The sequence below is a fragment of the Silene latifolia genome, chromosome 1, assembly GCF_048544455.1.
Source record: "Silene latifolia isolate original U9 population chromosome 1, ASM4854445v1, whole genome shotgun sequence".
Classification (NCBI taxonomy): domain Eukaryota; kingdom Viridiplantae; phylum Streptophyta; class Magnoliopsida; order Caryophyllales; family Caryophyllaceae; genus Silene; species Silene latifolia.
The window spans coordinates 143,268,291-143,285,520 of NC_133526.1; the positions used below are offsets into that span (position 1 = coordinate 143,268,291).

General features: G+C 39.6%; 1 non-coding gene across 1 annotated transcript; it reads left to right on the top strand.

Moving 5' to 3' along the window:
• Positions 1 to 13,126: 13,126 nt before the first annotated feature.
• LOC141618522 (small nucleolar RNA R71) lies at positions 13,127 to 13,234 on the top strand. Its single transcript, XR_012531417.1, has one exon. It is a non-coding gene; the product is annotated as a small nucleolar RNA R71 (small nucleolar RNA).
• Positions 13,235 to 17,230: the final 3,996 nt, after the last annotated feature.

Consider the following 17,230-nt stretch of genomic DNA (forward strand, 5'->3'; position numbering starts at 1 on the left):
CAGACGAGTCACCAAACGGAATTTACCGTCGTGAACCTCACACTTTAAGGTCCTAACAACTCGCTTAGGAACACATTAAGAACTACGATCTGGTTTGATTTCACATCACGTGAATACGTAGGCAGTCCTTCAAGGACACAACCATACACCTCAAAATCAATTATCAACACACACTCATAACTACTATCTGGTTTGATTTCGCAAACACGCGAATACGTAGGCAATCCTATTACGAGGGCACAACCATACACATTCAATTTTCACACCTTTAATTTGCAACCCATTGCACACACACAGAACTACGATCTGGTTTGATTTCGTAAACACGCGAATACGTAGGCAGTCCCTCAACAAGGACAGAACCGCATACCCCTTTCACAACCGCATATCCCTTTCAATATCAACCATCAACATTGATCCTCAAAATCAGCCCACCAAGCTGATAAAATTAGTATTACACCTCCTTACTTGGGGGGCTTCTTCCTTAAGACGTCGCCCATTCCTCCTTTTGCCAAATTCCTATCTTCTCACTCTGGGGGCTTCTCTTTCAAGACGCACCCATCCTTTATCCTCAAACATCTCTTGAGTCTCAACTACAGTCTAAAATAAACCACCTTTAGCCTAGTGCTCAGTTTGGACGATGACAAGGTCTTGGTTCCACTCTCCGAATCATCAAAACTCGAGAAGGATCTCAAACAAGCAAACAGGGGGAAAGATGTCTGGAGAAGATAATCAATTCATGTTCCCCAGCCGAGCAAACCTTCCACCTCAAGGATTTGATACACGTTGTCACCATTTCTTGGCTAGAAGTTGCACTTACATGTGCAAAGTCTGTTAGAATCACCCACGTGTCGTGTCGATACTAAGTCTGTATCACGTTCACGACCGTCTGTTTGTCAGTCTGTCAGTATGCGTCCGTGTGAGTCAATGTCACAATGGTCACGTGTCTCCAATCTATCAAATCACGGATCTACGAGTAACAAGACTCAATTTTAAGCTTCACAACTTTCAAAACTCCTATCTCCCCTCACGCGGGATATTACGTGCTAATTGTTTACATGCTTATGTGCTTGTACGCTTGCGTGCTATATGCTTATCTATGTGACTGCTGATTTGTCTGGTCACCAACCCTGCAGGTAATCTTGACAAGACAAATGCACTCCAACAGAGTATTAGGTTCTTCCCAACAAATGTCGGCCCATCAAGTCCAAAGGCTTTAACCGCGTCGATTACATGGCATACGCTACCTCCAAACGAGCAGCAACTCATATCCCCGGCGAGTCCTAAGAAGTTTCTAACTCCCAAGCGAGTGCCGATTTTCAAATGGAAGTAACACGGGTCTTTCAAAGGTCCTCATAACACTATTCATGATCCCGATGCAGCGCTCTCCAATAATTGTTTTCCAGAGAGCCTTGCTTAGATCATTTATCCCTACGGAGTTCATTTAGGACCTCCAGTAAGTGGAGTTCATTGCTCCCTAGCCGAACCTATCAACGTCAACCTGGTTGGAAGTCATTACCGGACAATACCTTGAAATAAGCCCGATGTTTCAGGCTATTTCCCGAAGTCGATTATTCGACCATCCATGGCTGGCGAGCCTATACGCACCTTCGATGGCTGGCGAGCCTCAAAACGTACTGCTGGCGAGCCTTTGCACGCGCACAAGAAGCAACTCAAGGACATATCGCGAAGATGCCTCAGGTATGACTCCTTCCTATGGCCGGCGAGCCTCAAAACCCACCACCTTCAACACCGGCTGGCGAGCCTTTGTGCGTAAAAGATTCAAGGACGTATCCCGAAGATGCCTCAGGTATGACTCCTTCTTATGGCTGGCGAGCCTTTGTACGTAGTCTAATGGATTTTAAACGACCCGCATCGAAAGTCGACAGACTCTAAAATGTTCCCGACGGCAGGTCGTTGACTCAAATCCCCGAGTCGCCTCGACGTCGCCCTTCCCGACGGCAGGTCCTTGGCTCAAACCTTTTTGAGCCGCCTCAACGTCGCAATGGTCTTCAGGTTGTAATCTTCGATAGACCTAGAGGCCATACTTTGAATTTCGCCCTGTCCAAGCCTCAGTCAAAGTGGGGGCTCTATAGATACCCAGTATTTGCACCTTTCAAAAACCACCCGATGATGATCGGACTGTAACCTGTTTTCGATATGCGTGCGTGGATTGGCTATACATGAGACGGTTTAATTTACTATTTGGATATGAAAAATGATTTCAAAAATGGTTTTCTAACTTCATTTGCATTAAAATAACACTATTTAGAGTTAAAACCGTCTTCGGACCCAAAACCGACTCAGAAACCAGCAACTCGAGTCAACCTGAGTCAACCCGAGTCTCGAATGTCAAAAATAATGCCATGAGTGTTTTTATCATGTCATTTCCATTAAAATGACCCTAATTAGAGTCAAAACCGACATCGGGCCGACTCACACGGGTCAAACCCGAGTCAAGCACACAAAACACCTACCTCAAGTAACACCCAAAATCATCTTATTAGATGCCCATATTGTTACACGACATCTCATTTGGTTACCACAAATCAAACCAACCAAATAATAGATGAAGCAAAGGCCACGTCCAAATTGAAAAGGACAATACACCCATTTGTATCACAAGGTAGCTCACGCCTCTTCAGGGTGTCTGCTTAGCCTCTAAGCAAACTCAACTGATCTACCATCCCACATTTCTCTATAAATACCAGCCATCACACACCACAATCCTCACGCGAGCGTCCGTCCCTTCACCTCTCTCTTAAACTTCTAGACCCGACTTCCCAAGTCACAAAATCGACACGTGTTTACGACCTACCGATCGTAAACACAAGCCTTACAAATTTTGTTTGGTACCGTCGCCGTGCATTCGACCGACCCATTTGACCAACTCAATTCATCAATCAACATGTTTTAATTAACATATTTTCAACATATTTCAAAACAAAATCATTTTCTAAGGCACTCTTTTAAACTTCTTTGATCGCGATTAGTCACAACGAGAAAACCGTCTCTAAAATCATCTAGTTCGCAAACATCAATACACATAAGTTTGAGGGTGTAAATATCTCATTTATTTCATGTCTTTACTGTTTTTATGAGTTCATATGCATGAACAATGCATAACACGATTCAAATATAGGTTAGACGAGCCAAAACCGAGTTTTGGCCCGAGACAGAAGCCCTTTGCTATGCAAAGAGGCTCGGGTCTCTTGTGGGTTCTCTGGTCAGACTCAAACGTGTTTGTTCTCGTCTTTCCTCTTTATTTCATTTCTTTTTTGTAATCGGTTTTTTACCATTTCAAATATTTCAAATCATTTTTATGACAAACTTTTAAACCATAAATCGTAATCACCCTTGGTTCCTTATACCATGACGGTTTTTCCGTGACTCGGTGATATTAATTGGTTAATTACATTTTAAAGGAAATCCTTTTCTTTTATTTACCATTTTAATTCATTTTTTTGATAAACATATTTTGACCATTACAAAAATCATCCTTGGTTCTTTATACCATGACGGTTTATTCCGTGACTCGATGATATTTTTGGTTAATTACAAATTGAAGGGTATTTTAACCCCCTTTTATTTTATTTACCATTTTTATCATTTGTTTACATTTGTAAATATATTAGTCATAATTCATAATCATCCTTGGTTCTTTATACCATGTCGGTTTAATCCGAGTACGATGACAAACATGACTAATTACAAATAATTGAACTTAACATAATTAGTCCAAATCAAACATTTTCCTTTTACCATTTTATTTTGCTTTTCAAACTTGCAAATCCGACAACGAATATTACTAACACAATATTAATTATTCTGAGTCATGCAAATCATACATTCAAATCATTAATCACAAAAAATGGTTTTAAACAACCTTTTTAACAACCAGGAGGCACCTCTCGGCTCGCCTTATGGCTTGTGCCCCAAGAAGCTGCCTGTTTCCACCTTCAAAAACCTGGGCAGACCCCCTTCCCTCGCCAATAAGCTCATGCCCCAATGGGGCTGCCTGGCACTGTTCCGTCTCATTTTGGTACTTGTCTAGGACGATCCCGATTACGGTTAACCCGAATACGTGACGGATCAGATCGACAAGTTTACGTTTTTACACTTTGTCATTTGACACCCTTTTTCAAATAAATGGATCGTGTTAAGCATCATAACCCGAATTTGGTAAATGGATGTTTAATTTCCGTTTTCACATGCAAATCAATCTAAATCCAACTATGACACCAATTTCTTGGTACATGCATAAACAACCGGTGTTTCAAGCCAAACCCGCTACTTATTTATGGGAAAGGATTCTATAGGAAATAATCACATGTTAGGTTAAGCTTTTGGAGGCGCATTCATGTATTTAAACCGTTTTATCAACTCTTGCACTTAAACAGCCACGATCGATCAGTAGAGGCCGCTAACACGGGCGGGATTGGGTGTTCGATTAAAGAGTTTCTCAATACGTACCCTCACCCCTTACTCAGAACCTTTGGATAGTGGATGACCTTATCCAGGGCGTACGAGAGTCATTTTAGGCATAGAATGCTAAAAGGGGGACGAGTCCTTATTTTTAGTACCTATGTCAAACACCGCTTTTTGCCTTGATTGACCTAGGTATAAAGTGGATTCGAACGGGTTCCAAGCATCCCACAAATTCTTGGTGGCGACTCCGAACATCTCTATATCGTTTCGAGACCTTTACCGAGACGAAACCGACCGATCTAAAGTGATCTGGTCGAACGCATTTTTACGCCACCACGCGTGGCTTTCAAAAGACCGCTGCATGTCCACAGATTGGCCTGGCGTGCAGGTGGCCCGTGACTACGGACCGGCAGGCGGCATCGCGCCCGTGGGCCGGCTTGTGGCCCATGTCCACAAGTCACAAACATCTTCATAGCAACATCCTGGGAAGCGATTCTAAACATCAAACTTTATGGTACTCGATCGAGACGATATAGTACTCGATCGAGTAACTTGGGCTAAAAAATTGGTCGATCGAGGAAAAGGATTACTCGATCGAGATGTCCGTTTATGTGGATGCTCGATCGAGGGAGATAAGGGTTCGATCAAGAGAGTCAGTCACTCGATCGAGTAGAATGGTGCTCGATCAAGAGCTCCTTATTGCGCGAACTCCTAGGCGTCGATGAAACACCTGCAAAGACGCAAAAAGCAACTACAAAAACGACCAACAACCAAGCCTAAATTTTTTACAGTCTATGGTTTGAAAGCCAATTATTACACACAACAAAACCAAAATGTTTAAAAATCAACTAAAAAGCTTAAAACTCCGGGTTGCCTCCCGGTCAGCGCTAGTTTTAGACAGGTCCCAACTCGACCTCTTTTTGTCTTCATTTCAATTGCTCCCATTGGTCACGATCAAAGCAACTCAAAGCTCTTAGAAACCGATCATAAATTTGCGCATGTGCTACACAAAAGCATAAGTAGCACAAAAATAGAAAAGGAGCATATGAAAGCAAACTAAAGTGCCGTCTCAGCCTAACAAATTTCCGATAACTAATATGGTGAAACATTATTAGCTTATTTGTCCAAACGGGAGAAGGTGGAGCATTAAAACATAAAGCAGAATTCACCTGAGATATTTTACTATCAACCATAACAATAATCGTGAAGTTATTGTTAACTACCTCAGGTCGGTTGCTCCTAACGTCGGAATCAATTATAAACGAGTATATTACCTCTACCGTGCTAGGAACATTCACTGACTCAGCTACCTTCTCGTTCCCCTCCTTTTTGGGTTCTGTCCCATATATTGCAGCCTCTAAAGCATCCAGCTCGGCTTTCCAAATTTGAGATTCACCATAACCATTGTCTTCTTTCATATCGTCATTCGAAACGGACCTAGATGACATAGCATTGCTCTCCGTGGCCATTATGTTCGATCGAGCTAAGATGATACTCGATCGAGAACTTTCCTCCTGAATAGTACTCGATCGAACAAAAAGATCTGATCGATCGAGGTCTTCCTCGTAAAAACTGTTCGATTGAGTGGTTAATTCTGTTCGGTCGAATACTTCCTCATTTAAATCACTCAATTGAACATTATAAGCTGTACGATCGAATTTTCGTTGCTTTTCAGTGCATAAGTCTTCGTATGATGCTTCGTTTTCAGATAGATCTTCGTATTACGAGTCATACATATCATTATTCTCAATAGGCAACTCAGGTCCTTCATAGGAAAGACCGCTTTCGGTGTAGGTAGCGTATACCTTCTCTGCGTGCCTAAAGTCCCACTCGGTAGCTAATTGAGCTATTTAAGGCTCAAATTCCTTGATATGAGCCTCTCTAGATTTATCATTTTCTTGCATTTGAAGTGCAAGTGTTTTCACCAAAGACTTCAATTCAGCAATCTCTTCTTTCTTCTTATCAGGAGGAGGAGCTTGTTTTTGCGGTGGCCAAATGAATGGAGGCTTTTGATAGCCTCATTTCTGAAGCGGATGTGGTGGCACATATGCAAAGGGTTGACTGGCTTGTCTACTCTGCCTAAACGCATAGACTTTATCGTTCCTCGCCAAGTAAATAACAGCATTGTGCCTAGCAGCACTACATCTCTCACAGTGGACCACCTGTTGTGCCATAGGATGGAACATAGGTGGAAGATCAAAGGTACTCAAGCCTCCCCTTTGATGATCTTTCTCCTAGACCTGTCTAGGTAGGACCTATCAAAACAAAACTAGAAGAAAAGATAAGAACTGCCTCAAGGAATAAATTCCTCGAGGCTAAAAACATGCAAAAATATAACAAGTAAATAAAATAGTTGCCTCCCTGGCAACGACGCCAAAATTTGACACGGCTGTCGCAACCCTATCAAAAATAAAACCAACAGGCTCTAACAAATGCAGCAGAGGCAAGTCGGGTATCGTATCCATAGGGAGGTAGTCACTATCTACTCGTTATTCTAGTCTGTCTATGGTCACAAAACGGGGGGTTTGAGTTGTTTAAACTAAACTAAAGAACTGAATTAAAGCAAATAAGGAAACAACAATATAGAGAAAGAGATGCCAGGCTATCGGTTCACCATGATATTACACAAATCAGCTAAAGATAGGTCAGTCGGTCTGATGTGAGAAGGGCAGTGGAAAGGTCCTTTCGGTCCACTTTCCGCCCTAAAATACTACTAACTTAGCTCTCGCCCTCATTAGTGTAGTTTATTGTTCATATCAGGTCTATTCATTCCAATCTCTCGATCTAGGTCTGAACTTAACCAGTTTAATTACTTCAGTTGCATGCATTTAACCTAATAATTACAGTTATATTGCTAATGAATCAATTCTTACAACATAACCTCCTAAACCAAATTATCGCATTATCGTTATACAACCATGGTTCCTCTAATCCTAGCATTAGAGAATTAGCTACGCTTAAATGTAAATAAAATAAGAACGAAAGATAAAGCAAGAACAAACATTATAAAGAGATAAGCAAAAGAGATATAATATTAAAGGGAGAAATAAAATTACAAAGAATGAGATCCGGAAAGTGAAGAGCAACGAAACGTTCAACAGTATGAAAAGGGTAAAAAGAACTTTCTAAACCTAATTAAGTCTCTCCTATTTATAGGATAGATATTTATTTTACTAAGATTCGATAATAAAATACTAAAAATCTCGCGTCGAACAACTGTTTACTCGATCGAGCACATTGGAACTGCTCGATCGAACAATTCTAGCCAAAAACCTCTCGATCGAATAGATAAACTACTCGATCGAGGAACCACCAAATTCTACCTCCCGATCGAACACAGAAGCCATTCGATCGAGGGTTGTTCCTAGTCCAAAGGCATTCGATCGAGCAATATGGTCAGCAAAAGGTCTCGATCGATCAACCGCCACTGCACCAGCTCATTGCTTATTTGATTTTAGCTTCCGAGACTACTCCACGCATTCCGGGGCATCGGTACTTCTGCTCCAAATCCACTCATCTCTGAAATGCAAGCTAAAAGGACAGTAAAAGGCTCGACTCCGCAACTTTCAGGTCCATTCCTTCAAATAAAGCCACACAAACGAAAGTAGACTATTCGGGGAATTTCGTAGAATGAAACTACGGGAATCGCATATAAATACGTGCAATAGAGACTTAAAAGGCTATATAAAATGCACGTATCAATGGAAATGATATAAACTAGATGGTAAATCATAAAATGCAATATTAAACTATGTAATATAATTGAAATGCTAATGACGAAACTATGAAAACAAAAACTAAATAGACTAAGGTTAGGATTACCGAAATAGAAATGGAACTTGCAAGGAAGAACAATTGAGAACCAAATGCTTGAATAAATTAGAACCAAATGTTTAACAACCAAATGCTTAACAATATTAAAACTAAAATGAAAACTAAGAGAGAATTTTGTGCTTAAGGCTAATAGAGAATGAAATAGTGTATGAAAGACATATTAAAAAGATATCCCTAATGACGGATTAAGGCCCTTGTTTATAATAAAATAAAGGCATAACGTAAAAGTCTAATAGGGGGTCAACCACGATCGAGGTTGCCATCCCCAATCGAGGGCGTAGCAATCCGGCATTATTTCCTTAAATTCTTGCTTAAATGCCCAGCAAATCCAAAGTTTGCGATAAATGTCCCTTAATGCACCCGGGTTAATGCTTAATCTATCAACTTAATAGCTTCCAAAGAGCATCCTAAGCTTGATATTTTCCACATGAATTTGGACTTCTCATTGGGCTCTTTGTATGATCATTTGCATGATCTCATACACTCTTGCTTGGGCTTGGAAACACATTCTTCCATGGTTGTTTTGGTCCTTGTCATTTGATAATTTCCTACCATGGTCCATCTTGCTTCCACGTAGCTTAGTGAACTTGGTGCTTGCTAATGTGATAGGAAAAAAGCATCTAAATGCTTAGATTCCTACAAAATGTAACAAAATACAAGCAACACACCTAGAACACAAGATTAGCTCACAAATATACTAATTAAAGTATGATATGCAATCAAAACCGAGCTAAAATGAGGGGTAAAAGTATATATAAAATGAACACATCAGACTCCCCCAAGCTAAACTCTTGCTTGTCGCCAAGCAAGAAACCATATCCCATCAATTGAAATATCCTAAAACAAGCTAAGCATAATGATTCAAAACCCGAGACAACATGGGCAGAAGGAATAATGCAAAAACATAGATGATATTTACACTTCGGCGTAGCACGAAAGACTTTGAACGAACCTTGAAGCTCTTGCATGATCTTTTGACTAATGGACTCTCACGATGCACTCAAACTCATTTGTATGTGAAAGGACATTTTGTGTGAAAACACTCACTTATCCTCGACTCATGAGAATGTGCCCGTAATCTAATATGGTAATCATTTCAAAACTACAAGCCAAAAACAATCATATGCAAGCATGAAAATGAAGCCAAATGGGTAAAAAGAAGGATAAAAGACATGGGTAGAAAGGGGAACAAATGAATTATGGAAGTGTGGAGCTTAAATTAAGCTAGCAACTATCCCAAATGAAAGGATGCTCAATCCCTAAACTAACCCAATAATTCCGATGCAAATCATAAGAATTCTCTCCAAAATATATGAATAAGACATGAGAGTTTTCTTACACCAAACTCTTCTTCTTCTTCTTTAAATTCAAATCATACTTTTTTTTTCATTTCATGCTTTTTTTCTTTTTTTTTTCATCTTTTCTTTTCTTTCTTTCTCATCATTTTTCATTTTTTCATTTTTTTCCAATTTTTTCTCTTTCATTTTTTTCTCTTTTCTCATTTCTTCTTCAAGAGCATTAAGACCAAGCTCACAATGATATTTCAAAATAAAACAAATCCCAAATAAGCACCCAAACACAACTAATCAAAGCTACTAGCTCAACAAGGTAGGCAATTTTTATATGTAGATGGGATCAATTTTGTGAAGGGGTTCAAAAGGGCAATTTTAATAATGTGAATGGCTCCAAAATGCTAACAACATATGAATGCATGCTTATAAAGAGATGAAATATAGACCATACTTGTGCGTTTTGATGAAACACACACCATAAGGAGGCCTATACTCACCTAAGAGAGACCGGATATGGATGCGTCGGTCCAAAGACGTTCTACCTTACCAATTTTGTAGCTTTCCAATAGTCAAGATCAAGCCTATTCGGTTCATTTTCCATCTCCCACCTACTATGTCAAGACATCCCCATGTAGCAATTATCCCATCATATAAGAGTAAATCATTATCTATAAGCTATCATTAGGATAAGGAAGAGGGAAAGTAGGCTAAAAGCAAGCAAAAACACACAATTTCTCTCAAAATTCCAATTTTTTCCTAAATGCAACTATACTACAATGCAAATGCAATCCCCCCCCCCCCAAGCTAAACACAACATTGTCCTCAATGTGTCAACAATTAAATCTCCCAACTAAACCATAAAAATGGCTCAAAGCACATAAAGAAGAAGGACAAGGGGCCATATTTAATGGGTTGCGAGAAAATAAACTAAAGTGCAAAGCAAAGAAAACTTACTAGACTAGCTAGCCTCCCCCCAAGCTAGTATGAATAAGGGGGAATGATATTTTGTTGTGATTTTAATGAAGAAATATGAAGAAAAATGATAGAGGAATAGAGAGGAAATACCGTCGGGTTTGAAGGAGATTATAGATAAATTTTTTTCTTACCCGTCTAACAAATAGCAGCCAAAGAAGTAGGAAACCACGTCCCCGATCAGGGCTGGCAACCGCGATCGCGGTTGACCGTCTTTTGTTGCTTTGGACTTTCTCGTCTCGTGTTTGTTTAATTCCGCTCCGTTTTTGAAAGTTACGTCCCCAAACGGGGTTTTTGCATGGGGAAGCGTGAATTTTCTCCTTTAAGCCTCCTTTTCTTCATTTTTCACCTATAAATCACAAAACAAAATACCGTCAAGTCTAGTAATTTATTTCTAATTCTACGAAAAACAGTAAATTGCGGAAAATTAAAAACAAAAATAGATAAAAGAAAATAAAAAGCTTGGTTTAACGTCCCGCATGACGTAAGAAGCTAATTTTGATCAAGTTTCATCATTGAGCTCGCCACCATCCGAGCTTCCTTTCATAGCTCCTTTAGCATTCCGCATCCATTTGAAATTATTCCAAGAACATTCCCCTTTCCTTTTGGCACTATTAGCATTAGTGCCCTAAGCATCGTCACCTACAAAACAATCAACACCAATATCTTCCTCCAACGGATCCATCAGTAAGGATCCAAGTGTAGTAGAGGCATTAGGGGAGTCCACAGTGCTAAATAAATAACAAGACTCTTGCAACATTGGGCTTCTAATGGTGTTGTTCTTGCTAAAGGTAACCCGGTCATCACCCACCTCTAACGTCAACTTCCCCTTTTTCACATCCATTAGCGCACTCGTGGTGTGTAAAAATGGTCTACCCAATATAATTGGGGCTTGTGAGTCCTCGACCATATCAAGTATGAGGAAATCAGCGGGTATGAAAAACTTGCCAACTTTGACGAGTACATCTTCTAAGACACCTAAAGGTCACTTTAAAGAACGGTCCGCCATTTGTAAAGTGATACTTGTGCATTTTAAAGCACCCGTGTTAAGTTTTTCACAAATTGAATAGGGCATGACACTTACACTAGCACCTAGGTCGCAAAAGGCCTTATCAATGGTATATGTGCCTATAGTGCAAGGAATAGAATAGCTATTGGGGTCCTTTAGTTTTGGGGGAGACTTGTTTTGTAAGAGTGCACTACACTCTTCGGTGAAAGCAATGGTCTGAACCTCATTGAAGGATCGCTTCTTTGAGAGGATTTCCTTCATAAACTTTGAATAGGAAGGGACTTGGATAAGCAATTCTATAAATGGAACGGTAACTTGAAAATTCTTAACAACTTCCAAGAACTTACCAAACTTACCTTCCTCCATGTGTTTTGCTAGACGATGGGGAAACGACACTTGAATAACTTCCTTTGGAGGAGCATCCGCCACATCTTTCTCTTTCTCTTTCTCAACATCAATAGAAGCATCCACCTTCTTTGAATCGGCATCACCGTCCTTAGCATTAGGAGAGACTTCTTTCTCGACAATCACCTCATTACTCTCGTTGGTACCACGCTTACTATTTCTCTTATGCCACAACAAGCGATGAGGAAATGGCACACGATCCCTAATAAGCGGCTGTTCACTATCCTTCTTTTTGTCATTTCCCCCAAGCTTGGGCTTTTTAACAACCACTTCGTCATCCAATGTCATGGATGGTCCATTATAGCTTGTACCACTTCTCAAAGAAATAACATTAACGGTCTCATGTGGTTGCGTACCTTGGGGTGGTAGTTGGCCGGTCTTCCTTGTAGAGCTAGATGCGGCTAGTTGAGCCATTTGTTGCTCTAACATCTTGATTGCGGCATTGTGAGCTTGATCATTCTTTTGGATTTGAGCCAACAATTCCCTTTGCATTTGTACCATCAAAGCTTCAAGTTTTTCCACTCCTTGGTTTTGTTGGCCATTTTGTGGTGGTGGACCTTGATTTTGTTGGTAATTTTGTTGAGGTGGCCTTTGTTGTTGGTTTTGAAAACCCGGTGGATGATTATACTTTTGTTGTTGAGGGACAAAGTTATTTTATGGTTGGGGCACAAAATTTTGTTGGGGTTGAGGGTTTAGCACATTGTTGCTTGTCTAAGACAAGTTCGGATGGAATTTTGAGTTTGGGTTGTATGTATTTGAAAATGTACCCGGTGGATAAGAACTTTGTCTAATAGCTTGATAAGCACATACCTCCTCCATAGTAGGTTGGAAATGAGCGGCATAATGACCCGCACCTCTGCAACCTTCACACACAATTATTTGACTAGTAGAGGATACGACATTGAGTTGTTGAAGAGAATCCCTAGCATCTCGTTCCGCCCATTGTTGTTGGAGTAAGGCAATTTTACCTAACAAGACGGGATTGTCGGAGGATTCTTCTTTACCTTTGAGTAGCACACTTCGGGAATTGACATATTGCGCATCATGAATCGCCATAGATTCGATTGTGGCATGAGGAATATCGGTGTCAATCTTATCAAACCGCCCATTGTTGGCGGAATCAAGAATCCTTTGGGACTCAGCACAACAACCATTGTAGAATGTTATAGCTAGGAATCAAGCATCCAACCCATGACATGGGCATTGTATTTGCAACTCCTTGTACCTCTCCCAAGCCTCATATAAGCTCTCAAGAGCTTGTTGACGGAATCCGGTGATTTGGCTCCTTAAGGTTTGAGTTTTCTCTGGTGGAAAAACCTTTTGATAGAAAGCAAGAGCCAATGTCTCCCAATTGGTGATTCTCATGGCGGTGCGATCAAGGCTATTGATCCATAGCTTTGCCTTGTCCTTCAAAGAGAAAGGAAAAAGTATTTCCCTAATTTGGGCTTGAGTGACGCCCGTTAGCCGAATCATGGAGCAATGATCGCAAAAGTTTTGCACATGAAAATTGGGATCCTCCAAAGGACTTCCCCCAAATTTCTTCCTCTCCACAAGGCTAATGACAGTCGATTTGATCTCGAATTCCGGCGCGGTAATTTGAGTAGTTGTAATACCGGCCGGAAGCATAGCCGCGGTGGGCTTGGATTAATCGAAAAGTTTTACCATCTTTTTAGTTGGAGATGGTGGTGGTGGTGGAGATGATGAACTAGAAACCTCCTCCTCTCCAAGAGCTTTAAGATTGTCTAAGTAAGACTTTCTAGCACTTTTAACTTGCACGGGAGAAGCGACTTCTTTCACTTCTTCCCAAAAATGTCGTCTTCTCCGAAAGGTTTTCTTGGGCTCGGAATCCGGTGAAAGAAAATCTCCACTACGAGAAGACCTGGGCATAAGACAATAATCTCTAGAAAATGATAAGTAACAGTCTCAAGGAAAAAGTGTTCCTTAAGACAAAAGAAAACAAGATAAAAATCAACAAATCTAAACGCAATAAAAACGGTTTTTCCGGAAACGGCGCCAAATTTGATAGGCTAAGTCACACACCTAACAAAGATAATTTCCATAGACACAAATTAATGTAGTATTAGGGGTCGAACACAAGGAGATGGGAATTGCGCTATGAAATGCTATGAAAAGATTTCTATCAAGGTCGATTACGAATGGTTTGGTTTGTTGGTTGATTTGATGATTAGCAAATATAACGATGTAAACTATATGATAAAAGGAGTCTAGGGGAGTTGGGTCACACATGCAATTGTAAATATATATTCATGCTAAACTCGGAAATAATAACATTGTCAATTGTTTAGGCTTAAAGACACCCACCTCACGATATTAGTGTCAACCATAGACCGGGTCCTAGAGAAACTCTCGTTTATGACTAGGTCGTCCTACTACACATGCTTAGTCTAATCCGATTCTGTGCCTCTCGACTTATAGAACGAATTAACAAATTAATCAATGAATAAGGCCTCTAAAGAAAGATTAATCGTGATGATACAAACATGTGATAAAAACAATTAGACAATATTATATCAACCTAATTTATCATTTTACATATATTAGTTATTGCATGGCTTCCCTAGTCCCTAGACTAAGGTAAATTAGCTACTCATATTGAAATATAAACTATAAACTTTGATGTATGAAATACTAGACATGATTATGGAAATGATATAAACTAGTTGGTAAATCATAAAATGCAATATTAAACTATGTAATATAATTGAAATAATAATGACGAAACTATGAAAACGTAAACTAAATAGACTAAGATTAGGATGACCGAAATAGAAATGGAACTTGCGAGGAAGAACAATTGAGAAACAAATGCTTGAATAAATTAGAACCAAATGTTTAACAACGAAATGCTTAACAATATTAAAACTAAAATGAAAACCAAGAGAGAATTTATTGCTTAAGGCTAATAGAGAGTGAAATAGTGTATGAAAGACGTAAGAAAAAGATATCCCTAATGACAGATTAACGCCCCTATTTATAACAAAATAGGGGCATAACATAAAAGTCCAAGAGGGGGTCAACCCGATCGGTGTTGCAAGCCCCGATCGGGGGCGTAGCAATCCGGCATTATTTCCTTAAATTCTTGCTTAAATGCCAAGGGAATCCAAAGTTTGCGATAAATGTCCCTTAATTCACCCAGGTAAATGCTTAATCTATCAACTTAAGAGCTTCCAAAGAGCATCCTAAGCTTGATATTTTCCACATGAATTTGGACTTCTCATTGGGCTCTTTGTATGATTATTTGCATTATCTCATACACTCTTGCTTGGGTTTGGAAAACACATTCTTCCATGGTTGTTTTGGTCCTTGTCATTTGATAATTTCCTACCATGGTCCATCTTGCTTCCACTTAGCTTAGTGAACTTGGTACTTGCTAATGTGATAGAAAAAAGCCTTTAAATGCTCAGATTTCTACAAAATGTAACAAATAAAAGCAACACACCTAGAACACAATATTAGCTCACAAATATACTAACTAAAGTATGATATGCAATCAAAACCAAGCTAAAATGAGGGGTAAAAGTATATATAAAATGAACACATCAGGGTGTCTCGGGTTATATATTGATGGGTGTCTCGGAGGATGTGTGGATGTTGGAGTTGTGAAAGGGATTGAGCATTTGGATATTTGTTTGTCTTATTGTTATATTATTCTTGTTGTTTAGATATTCCTACTCAACCGTTGGGTTGACCGTGTATTCGTTAACACCTGTGATGAACCAATAATTGGGGAGCAGATTGATTTTAGGTAATTGAGCTGGCTTAGAAGGGGAGCTGAAGGGTGAGAGGATATGGCATTTACTTAGCTGTCTAGATCACCTTAGAAGGACAATGATGTGACTCATATTTGAGCATATTTAGTCCACGAATTAGCCTCGTTCCTATGCTTTTTAGTGCATAATTAGGTCATTTACTACCTTTAGTTTTCCGTTTTGCATATTCTTTGAGGTTTTGATCCCTTGGTAGAAAAGGAGTGCAAACCTTGTATTTTCATGGCAAAATGGAGCTAAATTGATCAAATTCAATGACCAAGCATCAAAGGGAAGACGATACTAGAAGGCCTATGTAGGAAATAAAGTAGATTGGGCAATGAGGAAGGGATCCTTGCATCTCCAACAAGATCCCTGAGGATTGTTGAGGAATGAAAAGAAGAGAAGTGACTAACCTGGGATCCGAGCGTCTCCCTGCCCAGGACGAGCGTCTCCTTGCTACAATCCGAGCGTCCCGATTCCAAGACGCTCGTCTTGAGGCCAAATGATCCGAGCATCCCTCCCACAATCCGCTCGGATCCCCATGCAGAACCAACCGTCCCTACTGCCTAGACGCTCGGGGCGAGCATATTCCTTGGAGACTACCAAAACGGAGATGAGCATCTCCTTGGAGAGGAGCACTTCCTCAACTTTACGTAAGGGTCTTAATAGTCATTTAAGCCCTTGGTAACCCTAATTCTTGTACCTAATCTCTAGGATAAATACCCCATTGTACTACCTAGATTAGCATGTCATCTTAATAGGATCCTAATCTTATCTTAATCAAGTCTTAATACTCTCTTAATCTTGTAATCAATTCTTAATTTAGCATTAATACAAATCTCATTTCTTATTTCCTTAATTTCTCTATTGTTCATCATTTTATTTTGGGTAATTAGAAGATTATTTGGGTTTATTTAGAGGATTGACAACCTTTCATCAATCATCAAGTACTTCTATTATTCTTTGCTTTATTATTTGGATAATCTATATAAGTATAGTTCTCTCTTAATCCTTTTTAATTATTGTTAATCATCTTCATTTGTTCATCATGTTTTGCCTTGCTAGTATGATTGACAACCTTGTTAGCATGTTAAACTTGATAATGAGTGAGTTGGGGAATTAGGGGAAACCAACATGGGGATTGACTCATGCTTAATCTAATATGTTTTCATAATTAATTTGCTTGCTTGTTGTGATTACTACTTATGCACATGTTATGTTTGATGAAATGCGAGCCTATGAATCCTTGCATTTTTTACCCTTTACTTATCTTTTCAATGAGACTTTTAAGACATAAACCAACTCGAGTCTCATTAGATCATGCATATAGTTTGATAGGGAGGATTAAGTCGACTCGTAGGTGTTGTAAAATCTAATCGATTCGGCTCCGGGACCCAAACCTTCCTAGGGATTGTAAGATATACACTAACTCGATCCCATCTTTACAATAAGTGCTTACATCTAGTAGAGAACATGGTTGTATGATCAAATCCCATGAATCCCTTATGAACCTATGACAC